This window comes from Coregonus clupeaformis, chromosome 6, assembly GCF_020615455.1.
Source record: "Coregonus clupeaformis isolate EN_2021a chromosome 6, ASM2061545v1, whole genome shotgun sequence".
In the NCBI taxonomy this organism is placed as follows: Eukaryota; Metazoa; Chordata; class Actinopteri; order Salmoniformes; family Salmonidae; genus Coregonus; species Coregonus clupeaformis.
The window spans coordinates 50,428,166-50,444,961 of NC_059197.1; positions in this window are offsets into that span (position 1 = coordinate 50,428,166).

Below are 16,796 nucleotides of genomic sequence, written 5' to 3' on the forward strand. Positions count from 1 at the left end.
TGTATCGTGAGATTTTGAGTGAAAACCTCCTTCCATCAGCAAGGGCATTGAAGATGAAACGTGGCTGGGTCTTTCAGCATGACAATGATCCCAAACACACCGCCCGGGCAACGAAGGAGTGGCTTCGTAAGAAGCATTTCAAGGTCCTGGAGTGGCCTAGTCAGTCTCCAGATCTCAACCCCATAGAAAATATTTGGAGGGAGTTGAAAGTCCGTGTTGCCCAGCGACAGCCCCAAAACATCACTGCTCTAGAGGAGATCTGCATGGAGGAATGTGAAGACTTACAGAAAGCTGTGTCATTGCCAACAAAGGGTATATAACAAAGTATTGAGAAACTTTTGTTATTGACCAAATACTTATTTTCCACCATAATTTGCTAATAAATTCATTAAAAATCCTACAATGTGATTTTCTAGATTATTTTTTCTCATTTTGTCTGTCATAGTTGACGTGTACCTATGATGAAAATTATAGGCCTCTCTCATCTTTTTAAGTGGGAGAACTTGCACAATTGGTGGCTGACTAAATACTTTTTTTCCCCACTGTATGTCAGTCTCTCCTGGCTCAGAGTGGAAGAGAGATTGACTTCATCACTGCTTGTTTATGTGAGAGGTGTCGACGAACTGAATGTACCGAGCTGTCTGTTTGGAATACTGGCACATAGCTCAGACACCCATGCATACCCCACAAGACATGCCACCAGACGTCTCTTCACAGTACTACATAGAGCCATGACTACATGGAACTCTATTCCACATCAGGTAACTGATGCAAGCAGTAGATTCAGATTTAAAAAACAGGTAAAAACACACCTTGTGGAACAGCGGGGACTGTGAAGAGACACACACACAGGTACATACACACATACATATAGACACTCACTCTACACACACGTACACATGGATGTTGTATTGTAAATATGTGATAGTGGAGTAGTGGCCTGAGGGAACACACTAAATGTATTGGGTAAAGTGTTATAAAATATAATGTAATATTTTAAATTGTATAACTGCCTTAATGTTATAGGACCCCAGGAAGAGTAGCTGCTGCCTTGGCAGCAGCTAATGAGGATCCTTAATAAATACAAATACAAAGAGCAGCTGCTCACCAATTTGACAGCTCCAACACAGTTACAGTGAGGGAAAAAAGTATTTGATCCCCTGCTGATTTTGTACGTTTGCCCACTGACAAAGACATGATCAGTCTATATTTTTCATGGCAGGTTTATTTGAACAGTGAGAGACAGAATAACAACAAAAAAATCCAGAAAAACGCATGTCAAAAATGTTATAAATTGATTTGCATTTTAATGAGGGAAATAAGTATTTGACCCCCTCTCAATCAGAAAAATGTCTGGCTCCCAGGTGTCTTTTATACAGGTAACGAGCTGAGATTAGGAGCACACTCTTAAAGGGAGTGCTCCTAATCTCAGCTTGTTACCTGTATAAAAGACACCTGTCCACAGAAGCAATCAATCAATCAGATTCCAAACTCTCCACCATGGCCAAGACCAAAGAGCTCTCCAAGGATGTCAGGGACAAGATTGTAGACCTACACAAGGCCGGAATGGGCTACAAGACCATCGCCAAGCAGCTTGGTGAGAAGGTGACAACAGTTGGTGCGATTATTCGCAAATGGAAGAAACACAAAATAACTGTCAATCTCCCTCGGCCTGGGGCTCCATGCAAGATCTCACCTCGTGGAGTTGCAATGATCATGAGAACGGTGAGGAATCAGCCCAGAACTACACGGGAGGATCTTGTCAATGATCTCAAGGCAGCTGGGACCAAGAAAACAATTGGTAACACACTACGCCGTGAAGGACTGAAATCCTGCAGCGCCCGCAAGGTCCCCCTGCTCAAGAAAGCACATATACAGGCCTGTCTGAAGTTTGCCAATGAACATCTGAATGATTCAGAGAAGACCTGGGTGAAAGTGTTGTGGTCAGATGAGACCAAAATCGAGCTCTTTGGCATCAACTCAACTCACCGTGTTTGGAGGAGGAGGAATGCTGCCAATGACCCCAAGAACACCATCCCCACTGTCAAACATGGAGGTGGAAACATTATGCTTTGGGGGTGTTTTTCTGCTAAGGGGACAGGACAACTTCACCGCATCAAAGGGACGATGGACGGGGCCATGTACCGTCAAATCTTGGGTGAGAACCTCCTTCCCTCAGCCAGGGCATTCCAGCATGACAATGACCCAAAACACGTGGCCAAGGCAACAAAGGAGTGGCTCAAGAAGAAGCACATTAAGGTCCTGGAGTGGCCTAGCCAGTCTCCAAACCTTAATCCCATAGAAGATCTGTGGAGGGAGCTGAAGGTTCGAGTTGCCAAACTTCAGCCTCGAAACCTTAATGACTTGGAGAAGATCTGCAAAGAGGAGTGGGACAAAATCCCTCCTTAGATGTGTGCAAACCTGGTGGCCAACTACAAGAAACGTCTGACCTCTGTGATTGCCAACAAGGGTTTTGCCACCAAGTACTAAGTCATGTTTTGCAGAGGGGTCAAATACTTATTTCCCTCATTAAAATGCAAATCAATTTATAACATTATTGACATGCGTTTTTCTGGATTTTTTTGCTGTTATTCTGTCTCGCACTGTTCAAGTAAACCTACCATTAAAATTATAGACTGATAATTTCTTTGTCAGTGAGCAAACGTACAAAATCAGCAGGGGATCAAATACATTTTTCCCTCACTGTACACCTCTGACACCACCAAAACATCAGCTATGCAGGTGTCGGCTATCGCCAGTTAAAGCTTGATCTGATTGAATCTAGGCCTTAATGGATTTAACAGTTCACTGGCATTGCACCGGTGTGGAAATTCACACAAACTACTTACCTGCTATCACTACTCATTGACATTAAAACCTCTTTACAGCTTACATTGACATGGTAACTATGATTTGCCACAAAATATTTGTGTATTTTCTAGGATGGACTTAATGACTGAACACATTGTGGTACCTTCACCCAAAACCTAATTCCAAGTTCATTTGATTAAGGTGGATTATTTTCTTAAAGTTGAGTCAAAGTAGGAAATAACAGGGGGAGTTTGAAAATAAATTAAATATATATTTCTGGCTGTCTTGAGTTATCTTGTTTAGAAGAGGATTATTTATGTTGAGGATTATGTCAGTGGTAAGTAGCATAATGTAAATTAAGGGATTTGTGTTTAAATATGCAGGTTTGCTAAGGCCTCATGTTATACCGTTTATACAGTGTGGTGCTGACAATAATACTACTCTTTCTCCCCAATACCACAAAGACATGCTTTAGATACAGTACATACAGTGGGGAAAAAAGTATTTAGTCAGTCACCAATTGTGCAAGTTCTCCCACTTAGAAAGATGAGAGAGGCCTGTAATTTTCATCATAGGTACACGTCAACTATGACAGACAAATTGAGAAAAAAATATCCAGAAAATCACATTGTAGGATTTTTCATGAATTTATTTGCAAATTATGGTGGAAAATAAGTATTTGGTCACCTACAAACAAGCAAGATTTCTGGCTCTCACAGACCTGTAACTTCTTCTTTAAGAGGCTCCCCTGTCCTCCACTCGTTACCTGTATTAATGGCACCTGTTTGAACTTGTTATCAGTATAAAATACACCTGTCCACAACCTCAAACAGTCACACTCCAAACTCCACTATGGCCAAGACCAAAGAGCTGTCAAAGGACACCAGAAACAAAATTGTAGACCTGCACCAGGCTGGGAAGACTGAATCTGCAATAGGTAAGCAGCTTGGTTTGAAGAAATCAACTGTGGGAGCAATTATTAGGAAATGGAAGACATACAAGACCGCTGATAATCTCCCTCGATCTGGGGCTCCACGCAAGATCTCACCCCGTGGGGTCAAAATGATCACAAGAACGGTGAGCAAAAATCCCAGAACCACACGGGGGGACCTAGTGAATGACCTGCAGAGAGCTGGGACCAAAGTAACAAAGCCTACCATCAGTAACACACTACGCTGCCAGGGACTCAAATCCTGCAGTGCCAGACGTGTCCCCATGCTTAAGCCAGTACATGTCCAGGCCCGTCTGAAGTTTGCTAGAGTGCATTTGGATGATCCAGAAGAGGATTGGGAGAATGTCATATGGTCAGATGAAACCAAAATAGAACTTTTTGGTAAAAACTCAACTCGTCGTGTTTGGAGGACAAAGAATGCTGAGTTGCATCCAAAGAACACCATACCTACTGTGAAGCATGGGGGTGGAAACATCATGCTTTGGGGCTGTTTTTCTGCAAAGGGACCAGGACGACTGATCCGTGTAAAGGAAAGAATGAATGGGGCCATGTATCGTGAGATTTTGAGTGAAAACCTCCTTCCATCAGCAAGGGCATTGAAGATGAAACGTGGCTGGGTCTTTCAGCATGACAATGATCCCAAACACACCGCCCGGGCAACGAAGGAGTGGCTTCGTAAGAAGCATTTCAAGGTCCTGGAGTGGCCTAGCCAGTCTCCAGATCTCAACCCCATAGAATATCTTTGGAGGGAGTTGAAAGTCCATGTTGCCCAGCGACAGCCCCAAAACATCACTGCTCTAGAGGAGATCTGCATGGAGGAATGGGCCAAAATACCAGCAACAGTGTGTGAAAACCTTGTGAAGACTTACAGAAAACATTTGACCTGTGTCATTGCCAACAAAGGGTATATAACAAAGTATTGAGAAACTTTTGTTATTGACCAAATACTTATTTTCCACCATAATTTGCTAATAAATTCATTAAAAATCCTACAATGTGATTTTCTAGATTATTTTTTCTCATTTTGTCTGTCATAGTTGACGTGTACCTATGATGAAAATTATAGGCCTCTCTCATCTTTTTAAGTGGGAGAACTTGCACAATTGGTGGCTGACTAAATACTTTTTTTCCCCACTGTAATTACAACAATTATTACTGGAACAGTTAAAAAATTCTAAAACCCAACTAACCTTTCACAGTATCTCACACAACAAAGTTTTGTTAATGTTCAACATGCAAATATTACATTTGTTATTCAAAACGCTAGAGAATATCCTGTTGGTCTTGTAATGTAGGCAGTTACATTGTGTTCTACACACAGAATTCAATAGAACATATTGTCTTAAATGTCCTGGTGTGTTTTAATGTATCTATGCCTAGTTGGAGGCCTGGGAGTTATTAGTACAGTTGAAGTCGGAAGTTTACATACACCTTAGCCAAATACATTTAAACTCTGTTTTTCACAATTCCTGACATTTAATCCTAGTAAAAAATCATTGTCTTAGGTCAGTTAGGATCACCACTTTATTTTAAGAATGTGAAATGTCAGAATAATAGCTTTTATTTATTTCATCACATTCCCAATGGGTCAGAAGTTTACATTCACTCAATTCGTTTTTGGCAACAATGCCTTTAAAAACTTGGGTCAAACGTTTCAGGTAGCCTTCCACAAGCTTCCCACAATAAATTGGGTGAATTTTGGCCCATTCCTCCTGACAGAGCTGGTGTAACTGAGTCAGGTTTGTAGGCCTCCTTGCTCCACACGCTTTTTCAGTTCTGCCCACAAATGTCCTATAGGATTGAGGTCAGGGCTTTGTGATGGCCACTCCAATACCTTGACTTTGTTGTCCTTAAGCCATTTTGCCACAACTTTGGAAGTATGCTTGGGGTCATTGTCCATTTGGAAGACCCATTTGTGACCAAGCTTTAACTTCCTGACTGATTTCTTGAGATGTTGCTTCAATAAATCCACATCATTTTCCTTCCTCATGATGCCATCTATTTGTGAAGTGCACCAGGCCCTCCTGCAACAAAGCACCCCAACAGCATGATGCTGCCACCCCCGTGCTTCACGGTTGGGATGGTGTTCTTCGGCTTGCAAGCCACCCCGTTTTTCCTCCAAACATAACGATGGTCATTATGGCCAAACAGTTCTATTTTTGTTTCATCAGACCAGAGGACATTTCTCCAAAACGTACGATCTTTGTCCCCATGTGCAGTTGCAAACCGTGGTCTGGCTTTTTTATTGCGGTTTTGGAGCAGTGACTTCTTCCTTGCTGAGCGGCCTTTCAGGTTATGTCGATATAGGACTCGTTTTACTGTGGATATACAGTGGGGGAAAAAAGTATTTAGTCAGCCACCAATTGTGCAAGTTCTCCCACTTAAAAAGATGAGAGAGGCCTGTAATTTTCATCATAGGTACACGTCAACTATGACAGACAAAATGAGAAAAAAATATCCAGAAAATCACATTGTAGGATTTTTTATGAATTTATTTACAAATTATGGTGGAAAATAAGTATTTGGTCGATAACAAAAGTTTCTCAATACTTTGTTATATACCCTTTGTTGGCAATGACACAGGTCAAACGTTTTCTGTAAGTCTTCACAAGGTTTTCACACACTTTTGCTGGTATTTTGGCCCATTCCTCCATGCAGATCTCCTCTAGAGCAGTGATGTTTTGGGGCTGTCGCTGGGCAACACAGACTTTCAACTCCCTCCAAAGATTTTCTATGGGGTTGAGATCTGGAGACTGGCTAGGCCACTCCAGGACCTTGAAATGCTTCTTACGAAGCCACTCCTTCGTTGCCCGGGCGGTGTGTTTGGGATCATTGTCATGCTGAAAGACCCAGCCACGTTTCATCTTCAATGCCCTTGCTGATGGAAGGAGGTTTTCACTCAAAATCTCACGATACATGGCCCCATTCATTCTTTCCTTTACACGGATCAGTCGTCCTGGTCCCTTTACAGAAAAACAGCCCCAAAGCATGATCAAATCAAATCAAATTTTATTGGTCACATGCGCCGAATACAACAGGTGCAGACATTGATGATGTTTCCACCCCCATGCTTCACAGTAGGTACGGTGTTCTTTGGATGCAACTCAGCATTCTTTGTCCTCCAAACACGACGAGTTGAGTTTTTACCAAAAAGTTATATTTTGGTTTCATCTGACCATATGACATTCTCCCAATCCTCTTCTGGATCATCCAAATGCACTCTAGCAAACTTCAGACGGGCCTGGACATGTACTGGCTTAAGCAGGGGGACACGTCTGGCACTGCAGGATTTGAGTCCCTGGCAGCGTAGTGTGTTACTGATGGTAGGCTTTGTTACTTTGGTCCCAGCTCTCTGCAGGTCATTCACTAGGTCCCCCCGTGTGGTTCTGGGATATTTGCTCACCGTTCTTGTGATCATTTTGACCCCACGGGGTGAGATCTTGCGTGGAGCCCCAGATCGAGGGAGATTATCAGTGGTCTTGTATGTCTTCCATTTCCTAATAATTGCTCCCACAGTGGATTTCTTCAAACCAAGCTGCTTACCTATTGCAGATTCAGTCTTCCCAGCCTGGTGCAGGTCTACAATTTTGTTTCTGGTGTCCTTTGACAGCTCTTTGGTCTTGGCCATAGTGGAGTTTGGAGTGTGACTGTTTGAGGTTGTGGACAGGTGTCTTTTATACTGATAACAAGTTCAAACAGGTGCCATTAATACAGGTAACGAGTGGAGGACAGAGGAGCCTCTTAAAGAAGAAGTTACAGGTCTGTGAGAGCCAGAAATCTTGCTTGTTTGTAGGTGACCAAATACTTATTTTCCACCATAATTTGCAAATAAATTCAATAAAAATCCTACAATGTGATTTTCTGGATTTTTTTTTCTCAATTTGTCTGTCATAGTTGACGTGTACCTATGATGAAAATTACAGGCCTCTCTCATCTTTTTAAGTGGGAGAACTTGCACAATTGGTGGCTGACTAAATACTTTTTTTCCCCACTGTAGATACTTTTGTACCGGTTTCCTCCAGTATCTTCACAAGGTCCTTTGCTGTTGTTCTGGGATTGATTTGCACTTTTCGCACCAAAGTACGTTCATCTCTAGGACACAGAACACGTCTCCTTCCTGAGCGGTATGATGGCTGCGTGGTCCCATGGTGTTTATACTTGCATACTATTGTTTGTACAGATGAACGTGGTACCTTCAGGCGTTTGGAAATTGCTCCCAAGGATGAACCAGACTTGTGGAGGTCTACAATTGATTTTTTTGAGGTCAAGCTGATTTATTTTGATTTTCCCATGATGTCAAGCAAAGAGGCACTGAGGTAGGCCTTGAAATACATCCACAGGTACACCTCCAATTGACTCAAATTATGTCAATTAGCCTATCAGAAGCTTCTAAAGCCATGACATCATTTTCTGGAATTTTTCCAAGCTGTTTAAAGGCACGGTCAGCTTAGTGTATGTAAACCTCTCACCCACTGGAATTGTGATACAGTGAATTATAAGTGAAATAATCTGTCTGTAAACAATTGTTGGAAAAAATTACTTGTCATGCACAAAGTAGATGTCCTAACCGACTTGCCAAAACTATAGTAAATTTGTGGAGTGGTTGAAAAACTAGTTTTAATGACTCCAACCTAAGTATATGTAAACTTCCGACTTCAACTGAATGTGAATGTGTTCTCTGTCTTGTAGCCCAGAGTGGAGAGGTTGGAGTGCCATGCGTGCTGGATCATGGGGGGTGGGCCACACATGACAATGAGCACATCGTTGGATGCCGGGGGAAGGTGCTCTTTCATCATATCAGCATTCACAAACCCTGAGCTGTACTTCCAGTCTGTAATCAGAGGAAAACACGAGCTGAATTCAACCGTTTTTAATCAACAGATAAGGATCAGCCCTGCAGGCCAATTAAATGATCACACCCTGTTAGCGAAGACGTGTTTCTTTTATGTGGAACTAACGGATGAGTGCCAGGATAGACAATTAGCTGGAGCCTCATTTGCATACTGTACCATATGAGGAAACTACAGTATAGCTGGCGGGTCACATGGCAAAACATAATCCAAATAGAACATTTAGATCATAGTGATATTGGGATATGATTGGAGGGGGAAGGATTTCCATTCAATCAGTTTACAGCTTACATCAGTAACAAACCAGTTAAAAAGTGTTGCTGCAGGTGTACCTTTGGGGATTTTTTTGTTCTTCTCCAGCAGTCAGTCAGTCAGTCAGTCAGTCAGTCAGTCAGTCCATACAAAAGGTGTTATAATATGGTAAGACAGCATGGTAAAACTGCTTTCTTGCAGTCCAACACAAATGATTCAATGGTGTTAGCCCATGACAACCCTCTACCTTTATCTTTTTCATTATGGCATACTATTGTCTTACTCTGTGGAGGCTTGTCTAGAGTCAACCACAAGTTGAGTTGGTCAGAGTGACTCTTCAGCACCTCCTCTAGTTCCTCCCGCAGTAGAATATCCTTAGTCTGGGGGACAAGAGAACATAATTAGAATTTTTTTTACATTTGCTAGTGCTTCAACTGCTACAGTATGTTATTGAGTCTTGTTAAACCATACTAAAGGTGAGACATTGATCTTGGTTGTCTACCTTCAGATGATTTCATTGGACAAGCTCTGTGTCCACTTCATTGACAATCCACCGTGATGGTTTAATACTGTGTGGGATGTGACTCTTCCCTGTGCGCCGGTGAGACTGACCTGGTTAGCGAATATGAGGGAGCACTTGGTGTCGTCTGTAGGGTGTGCTGTAATACTGCGAATCAGCTTCAGCATCCGTGAAAAAGCACCCAGACTTTTAAGCCAATTTGCAGTTTTCAACTCAGAGCACATGACTTATGCTAACAGAAACAGTTTTTACAAATCATGTTTTCCTCTGAAGGAAGAAGGATTTATGCTACCCACGTATTTCTAAATAAATACTTGACACATACATTTAAAAAACATGAGGTTCCTACCTGTTCCACCAGCGATCATTCCCATATGTTTAAATTTGCGGACCTTGGCCTCAGACTTCTTATCAGGTTGAATGGCAAATTTGCCTTAACATTTTGAGAAATGTGTTTAAATTAGGTTTTAAAAGAGCTGAGTAAGTTCAGAAAGGGTTGATGCATTGTATTACATTGCCCTCTATTGGTCACACAATTATAATGCCATGATGAAGCACTGCATGGTACACACCTTACTAGAATGACTAGATCACACGCAAGCACGCACACAAACATACCCACATACACTTACCATTTCCTGTGTATACAAGCAGTCCGTTAGGTCCTCTGAAGTCTATTTTGTCTCCAGTGCTAATAGTCCTACAAGTAATTCAACTGATTGAAATGCAATTCCAAACATTCATCCAAATCCATCTCTATGGTGTCAGATCCCTGCTGTTATATTGTAACAAGTCTGAACAAACTCAAATGATCTGTTTGAGAGGGCTGATGAATAAGAGTACCTTGACCACCAGGTCAACAAAGCCCTGTCCCGCATAATAATGATAATAATAATAATAATAATAATAATAATAATAATAACATGCCATTTAGCAGACGCTTTTATCCAAAGCGACTTACAGTCATGTGTGCATACATTTTTACGTATGGGTGGTCCCGGGGATCGGACCCACTACCCTGGCTTTACAAGCGCCATGCTCAACCAATTGAGCTACAGAGGACCACATACCGGCGCATCACTGGAGACAGGAGTGTAGGCCCGGATCACTAGGCTCCCATGCACCTTAGCTGACAGGTGCACATGCTATCCTGGTTGGGCGGAAAGGGGTACATGGGGTGAAAGGAGCAGACGAGTGACAGTACTATCTTCTCAGTCAGTCGTTGTGGGGTTTATAAGTCCTTGATATACCCAGATAAGTAGGTCTCTGGTCTGATAGGATACCGGTGCTGTTGCACTGCCTGATATGCCCAGATAAGTAGGTCTCTGGTCTAATAGGATACCGGTGCTGTTGCACTGCCTGATATGCCCAGATAAGTAGGTCTCTGGTCTGATAGGATACCGGTGCTGTTGCACTGCCTGATATGCCCAGATAAGTAGGTCTCTGGTCTGATAGGATACCGGTGCTGTTGCACTGCCTGATATGCCCAGATAAGTAGGTCTCTGGTCTGATAGGATACCGGTGCTGTTGCACTGCCTGATATGCCCAGATAAGTAGGTCTCTGGTCTGATAGGATACCGGTGCTGTTGCACTGCCTGATATGCCCAGATAAGTAGGTCTACGGTATGATAGGATACCGGTGCTGTTGCACTGCCTGATGAATGAGATGAGTGTTTAGTGTAGCGTCAGTACTTACTGGCAGTCCAAGGACGTGTTGAAGAGGGAAGGCCAAAGCGAAACCGCTTTGTATCATAGCTTATATCCTGTGCAGAAACAGAGTTGCAAAGTTGGAATACTGTAACTTTAATATCACCGGCAGACCAACTCAATAGCAGCTTGAAGTTAGAAACGTGAACTATTATTTTAAATCAATCAATGACTAAAATACTAAGGGCTTGATTCAATCTGTATCACAGAAGTTCAGCGATATAGAGTGATTGAAATTTAAAGGCAATGTTCCCTATCTCCAGTAAAGTTGAAAAACTGAGAGCCCCTTGGATGAGTGAGGAAACTAATCAATGAAAGAGAAGTTGCAGAAAGGCAGAGCAGAAGTGGAGAAAGCCAAAGTTGCAGGTCCATTATGATATTCTGAGAGAGCAACTTGACATATATAACAAGGCAATTAGAAATGCCAGACGGGCACATTTTTCTAACTTCATCACTATTAATCAGAATAATTTGGAAGTGCTCTTCTCGAACATTGATGGCTTGATAAATCCTACCTCTGCAGACCGATGTGAACTTTCCTCCACATCTAAATGTGATGAGTTTACGGCATATTTCAGAGATAAGATTAGGCTGGGTATCAGTCAAGCAAGACCTGATGAGAAGTTTGATGATATGTTCCCTAGCCTACCACGCAAAGGAACTATGGAGTTACTTTCCCTGGTTGACACAGACATGCTCAGGAAGGTAGCTTAGTGGTTAAGAGCGTTGTGCCAGTAACCGAAAGGTCGCTGGTTCTAATCCCCGAGCCGACTAGGTGAAAAATCTGTCGATGTGCCCTTGAGCAAGGCACTTAACCCGAATTGCTCCTGTAAGTCGCTCTGGATAAGAGCATCTGCTAAATGACTAAAATGAAAGTGATATCAAAACTTAAGCCTTCTACCTGCCTTCTCGATCTTATCCACACCAACTTCTTCAAAAAAATTGTTTATTGCATATCTGAAGAAGTGCAAGCTATTGTTAATCACTCCCTGTTCACAGGCACATTCCCCCCCTGCACTAAAAACTACAATGGTGAAACTCCTTCTGAAGAAAAGTAATCTAGATTCTTCAGCATTTAGCCATTTTCAGCCAATCTCCAACCTTCCATTCTTAAGCAAGATTCTGGAGAAATTGGTGTTGAAACAGCAAAATGATTTTTTTAAGTGCCAACTGTATTTAAAAAAAAATCCAATCTGGTTTTCATGCCCACCACAGCACAGATACAGTCTTAGTTAAAGTGGTAAATGATCTTAGAGGCAACACAGATGCCAAACAGCTCTCTGTCCCTGTACTCTTAGATTTAAGTGCTGCATTCGACATGATGTCCTTCTGCACAGACTGGAGAGGTGGGTTGGCCTCTCCGGGCCAGTTCTAAATTGGTTTCGGACCTATTTAACCGGTCGAGAGTTTTTTGTCACATTGGTGAACATAACTCAGAGAAAATACATATCACGTGGCGTTCCACAAGGTTCGATTTTGGGTCCGGTACTGTTCAGTTTATATATGTTACCCCTTGGCAGCGTTATCAGAAAGCACAGCATTGATTTACTTATTTTCCACCATAATTTGCAAATAAATTCATAAAAAATCCTACAATGTGATTTTCTGGATTTTTTTTTCTCATTTTGTCTGTCATAGTTGACGTGTACCCATGATGAAAATTACAGGCCTCTCTCATCTTTTTAAGTGGGAGAACTTGCACAATTGGTGGCTGACTAAATACTTTTTTTCCCCACTGTAAGTGATTAGACTGTATTAGTGATTTAAATACTTGGATGGCTCACAACTTCCTCCAGCTAAATCAAGTCAAGACCGAGGTACTTGGAACCAAAGCACAGAGAGAGAATCTAGCTGCACATTTTAATTCACGGGCAATAAAGACAAAACACTAGGTAAAAAACCTAGGTGTTATTTTAGATTCTGAACTAAATTTCGAATCACACATTAGGAATGTGACCAAAATAGCTTTTTACCACCTGAGGAACATGGCCAAGGTGCGGCCGTTTCTCTCTCAGGCTGATACAAAGACACTCATCCATGCTTTTATTACAAGCAGGCTTGACTACTGTAATGCTCTCCTGTCTGGTCTACCCAAGAAAGCCATTGGTCAACTGCAAAACATACAGAATGCTGCAGCATGGGTACTGACCAAGACCAGTCAGAGAGCACACATTACACTGGTTTAAGGGCTCTGCACTGGCTGCCTGTGAGTTTAGAATTAATTTTAAGATTCTTCTATTGGTTTTTAAATCAATCCACGATTGTGCACATGTCAGTCATGCTTTTAAGTTATATACCCAGTAGGTCCCTCAGTTCCTCTGGCACTGGCCTTTTAACTATCCCAAAGCCTAGGACCAAGAGGCATGGAGAGGCAGCCTTTAGTTACTATGCCCCCCTGCCAGAGAACCTGAGGGGGGCTGAAACTGTGGACATCTTTAAAAGAGATCTTGAAACACATATTTTTAGCTTTGCTTTTCCTCAGGGTCCTTTTTAGTTGTTCAGTTTGTGTCATTCTTTTGTTTTTTATCTTATGTTTATTGTATAGTAAATATTTTAGCTTTTATTTCCATTGTTTTTTATTAGTTTTTTCATGTAAAGTGCATTCCATGTGCTTAATAAATAAAGCTTGATTTGATTTGATTTGTTTACGGAGACTGCATTCACGTAAACGCTGCATATGTCATTTCAATCAGAAATTACCTTTAAATTTCAATCTCGCTATAGCGCTGAACATCCGCAATACGTATTGAATCAAGCCCTAAATTTGTGACAATCCTATAGCTTATAATGTCAGAAGAATCAGAATTATCAGAATGATTTCCTTGCAGGTGTAAGACCATAAACTCTAAAACAAGTAGAAACACATGGGGAAAAGGCAGGAAGGGAAGGAAGGATTTATTTATAATAATTGTATTTATATTTGTGACTTGCAAACCTGCTGTAAAATGAATAAGAGTTCTGGCCAGATTAGGAGAGGGTGTCAAATCATTGTTATTCCTTGTTTGTCATTATAGATAAGATCCAATGGTGCTTATCGGTGAGAGTGGAGATGGGCTCTATCCGAGGGATTGCGACAGGGTGGCTGGGAGGGCGTCAGACACTTCCCTGAAGTATGTGTGGTGCCTCCACTCATCTCACACTAGCCAAATACTTTAATTTAATTCACAAGGTATTACAAACTGACCACGGTACTTAAGTGGCAGTCTTTCTCCAATGTATTTATAATGACATAATCCACAGACTGTTGGTACATTAGGAGAGGATTTGGAGCGTAAAAGCCCTAAAAAGGCACAGGGCCTCAAAGTACAACAAAGTACTTTGCTTTATGTTTTTTGTGTGTTGTCTGTTAAATGTTTGGTCAGCCTACATGTTCCTACATGTTCAAACATTCTATATATGTAATGTATACAATAACTATATATACATATTATGACTCTCCCATATCCATGGGATGTCCACCACCCTATGATATGTCTGCTAAAATGTTTTGTCTGGTTCTTCAATGATGGACGGAACAGACAAGGTTAACTTTGATTCTATACAAGTACAGGCCAACAAAATCCAACTTATTAGATGGAATGTACACAGACTCCCCAATGGCAAGAAAAAGCATTAGGTTCTTGAACATTTAAAAGAGATTGTCAGTATATGTGGTTTTCCTGCAAGAGTTACATTTCAAAAAATGATAAATTTAATATTTAAAGGGGAAATCAGTCAATTGAAATAAATAAATTAGGCCCTAATCTATGGATTTCACATGACTGGGCATGACAGATATGCATCTGTTGGTCACAGATACCTTTAAAAAACAGTAGGGGCCTGGATCAGAAAACCAGTCAGTATCTGGTGTGATCACCATTTTCCTCATGCAGCGCGACACATCTCCTTCGCATAGAGTTGATCAGGCTGTTGATTGTAGCCTGTGGAATGTTGTCCCACTCCTCTTCAATGGCTGTGTGAAGTTGCTGGATATTGGCGGGAACTGGAACACGCTGTCGTACACGTCAATCCAGAGCATCCCAAACTTGCTCAATGGGTGAGTATGCAGGCCATGGAAGAACTGGGTATTTTCAGCTTCCAGGAATTGTGTACAGATCCTTTCGACATTGGGGTCGTGCATTATCATGCTGAAACATGAGGTGATGGCGGCGGATGAATGGCACGTCACGGTATGTCTGTGCATTCAAGTTGACATCAATAAAATGCATTCGTGTTCATTGTCCGTAAATTATTCTTGCCCATGCCATAACCCCACCGCCATCATGGGGAACTCTGTTCACAACATTGACACCAGCAAATTGCTCCCCCACGCGACGCCATACACATCTTCCATCTGCCCGGTACAGTTGAAACCGGGATTCATCCGTGAAGAGCACACTTCTCCAGTGTGCCAGTGGCCATTGAAGGTGAGCATTTGCCCACTGAAGTCGATTACGACGCTGAACTGCAATCAGGTCAAGACCCTGGTGAGGACAACAAGCATGCAGATGAGCATCCCTGAGACAGTTTCTGACAGTTTGTGCAGATATTCTTCGGTTGTGCAAACCCACAGTTTCATCAGCTGTCCGGGTGGCTAGTCTCTGACGATCCCGCAGGTGAAGAAGCCAGATGTGGAGGTCCTGGGCTGGCGTGGTTACACGTTGTCTGCGGTTGTGAGGCCGGTCAGATGTACTGCCAAATTCTCTAAAACGACGTTGGAGGCGGCTTATGGTAGAGAAATGAACATTCAATTATCTGGCAACAGCTCTGGTGGACATTCCTGCAGTCATCATGCCAATTGCTAGCTCCCTCAAAACTTGAGATATCTGTGGCATTGTGTTGTGTGACAAAACTGCACATTTTAGTGGCCTTTTATTGTCCCCAGCACAAGGTGCACCTGTGTAATGATCAAGCTGTTTAATCAACTTCTTGATATGCCACACATGTCAAGTGTATGGATTATCTTGGCAAGGGAGAAATGCTCATTAACAGGGATGTAAATAAATTTGTGCACAACATTTGAGAGAAATAAGCTTTTTTTACATATGGAACATTTCTGGGATATTTTATTTCAGCTCATGAAACATGTAACACACTTTACATGTTGCGTTTATTTTTTTGTTCAGTGTATTTATGAAAAAATGTAGGTTTTGGATGTTATTTCATAAGTAGGAGCATTGGTCAGACAACTGTTGAACAGGCACAGGCTCTGAATAGATTTCTTTATCTTTGTTTATAGTTTTAGAAGATGCCTTTTGTCCCCATAAAGCTAGCCCTCTGCAGGTTGATTTCAGTGATTCCAACAGACAGTGACCTTGTTCCTACCAGCAGGTGGTGCCACATTATCTGGAGAAGACTAAAGTTTTCATTTCTTCCTGAGGACATGCATGACAGCTGTATCCAGTCCAGTACTTCCATGTGTTTTTGGTACATTGATAGAGTTAGTGTACTTTCAGCAAACAACACTTCCTGTAACCTTTAGTAATAAAGTAATAACTAGACATGGTATCTACATGATCCTGGATGTAAGGCATATGCACTTTATGTCTGGGGTATACTGCAAAGTATAATCCACTAGTTAGCCAGCTAACTTTGATAAGTAACCAGAAATATCTATTGATTTTATGGTTTAAAAAAAAACTAAACATAGATATTAAATCAATTAGACCATGCCCATTTCAAGCTTATCTTTCTACAAAATATAAAAGTTATTTCAGAATATTTA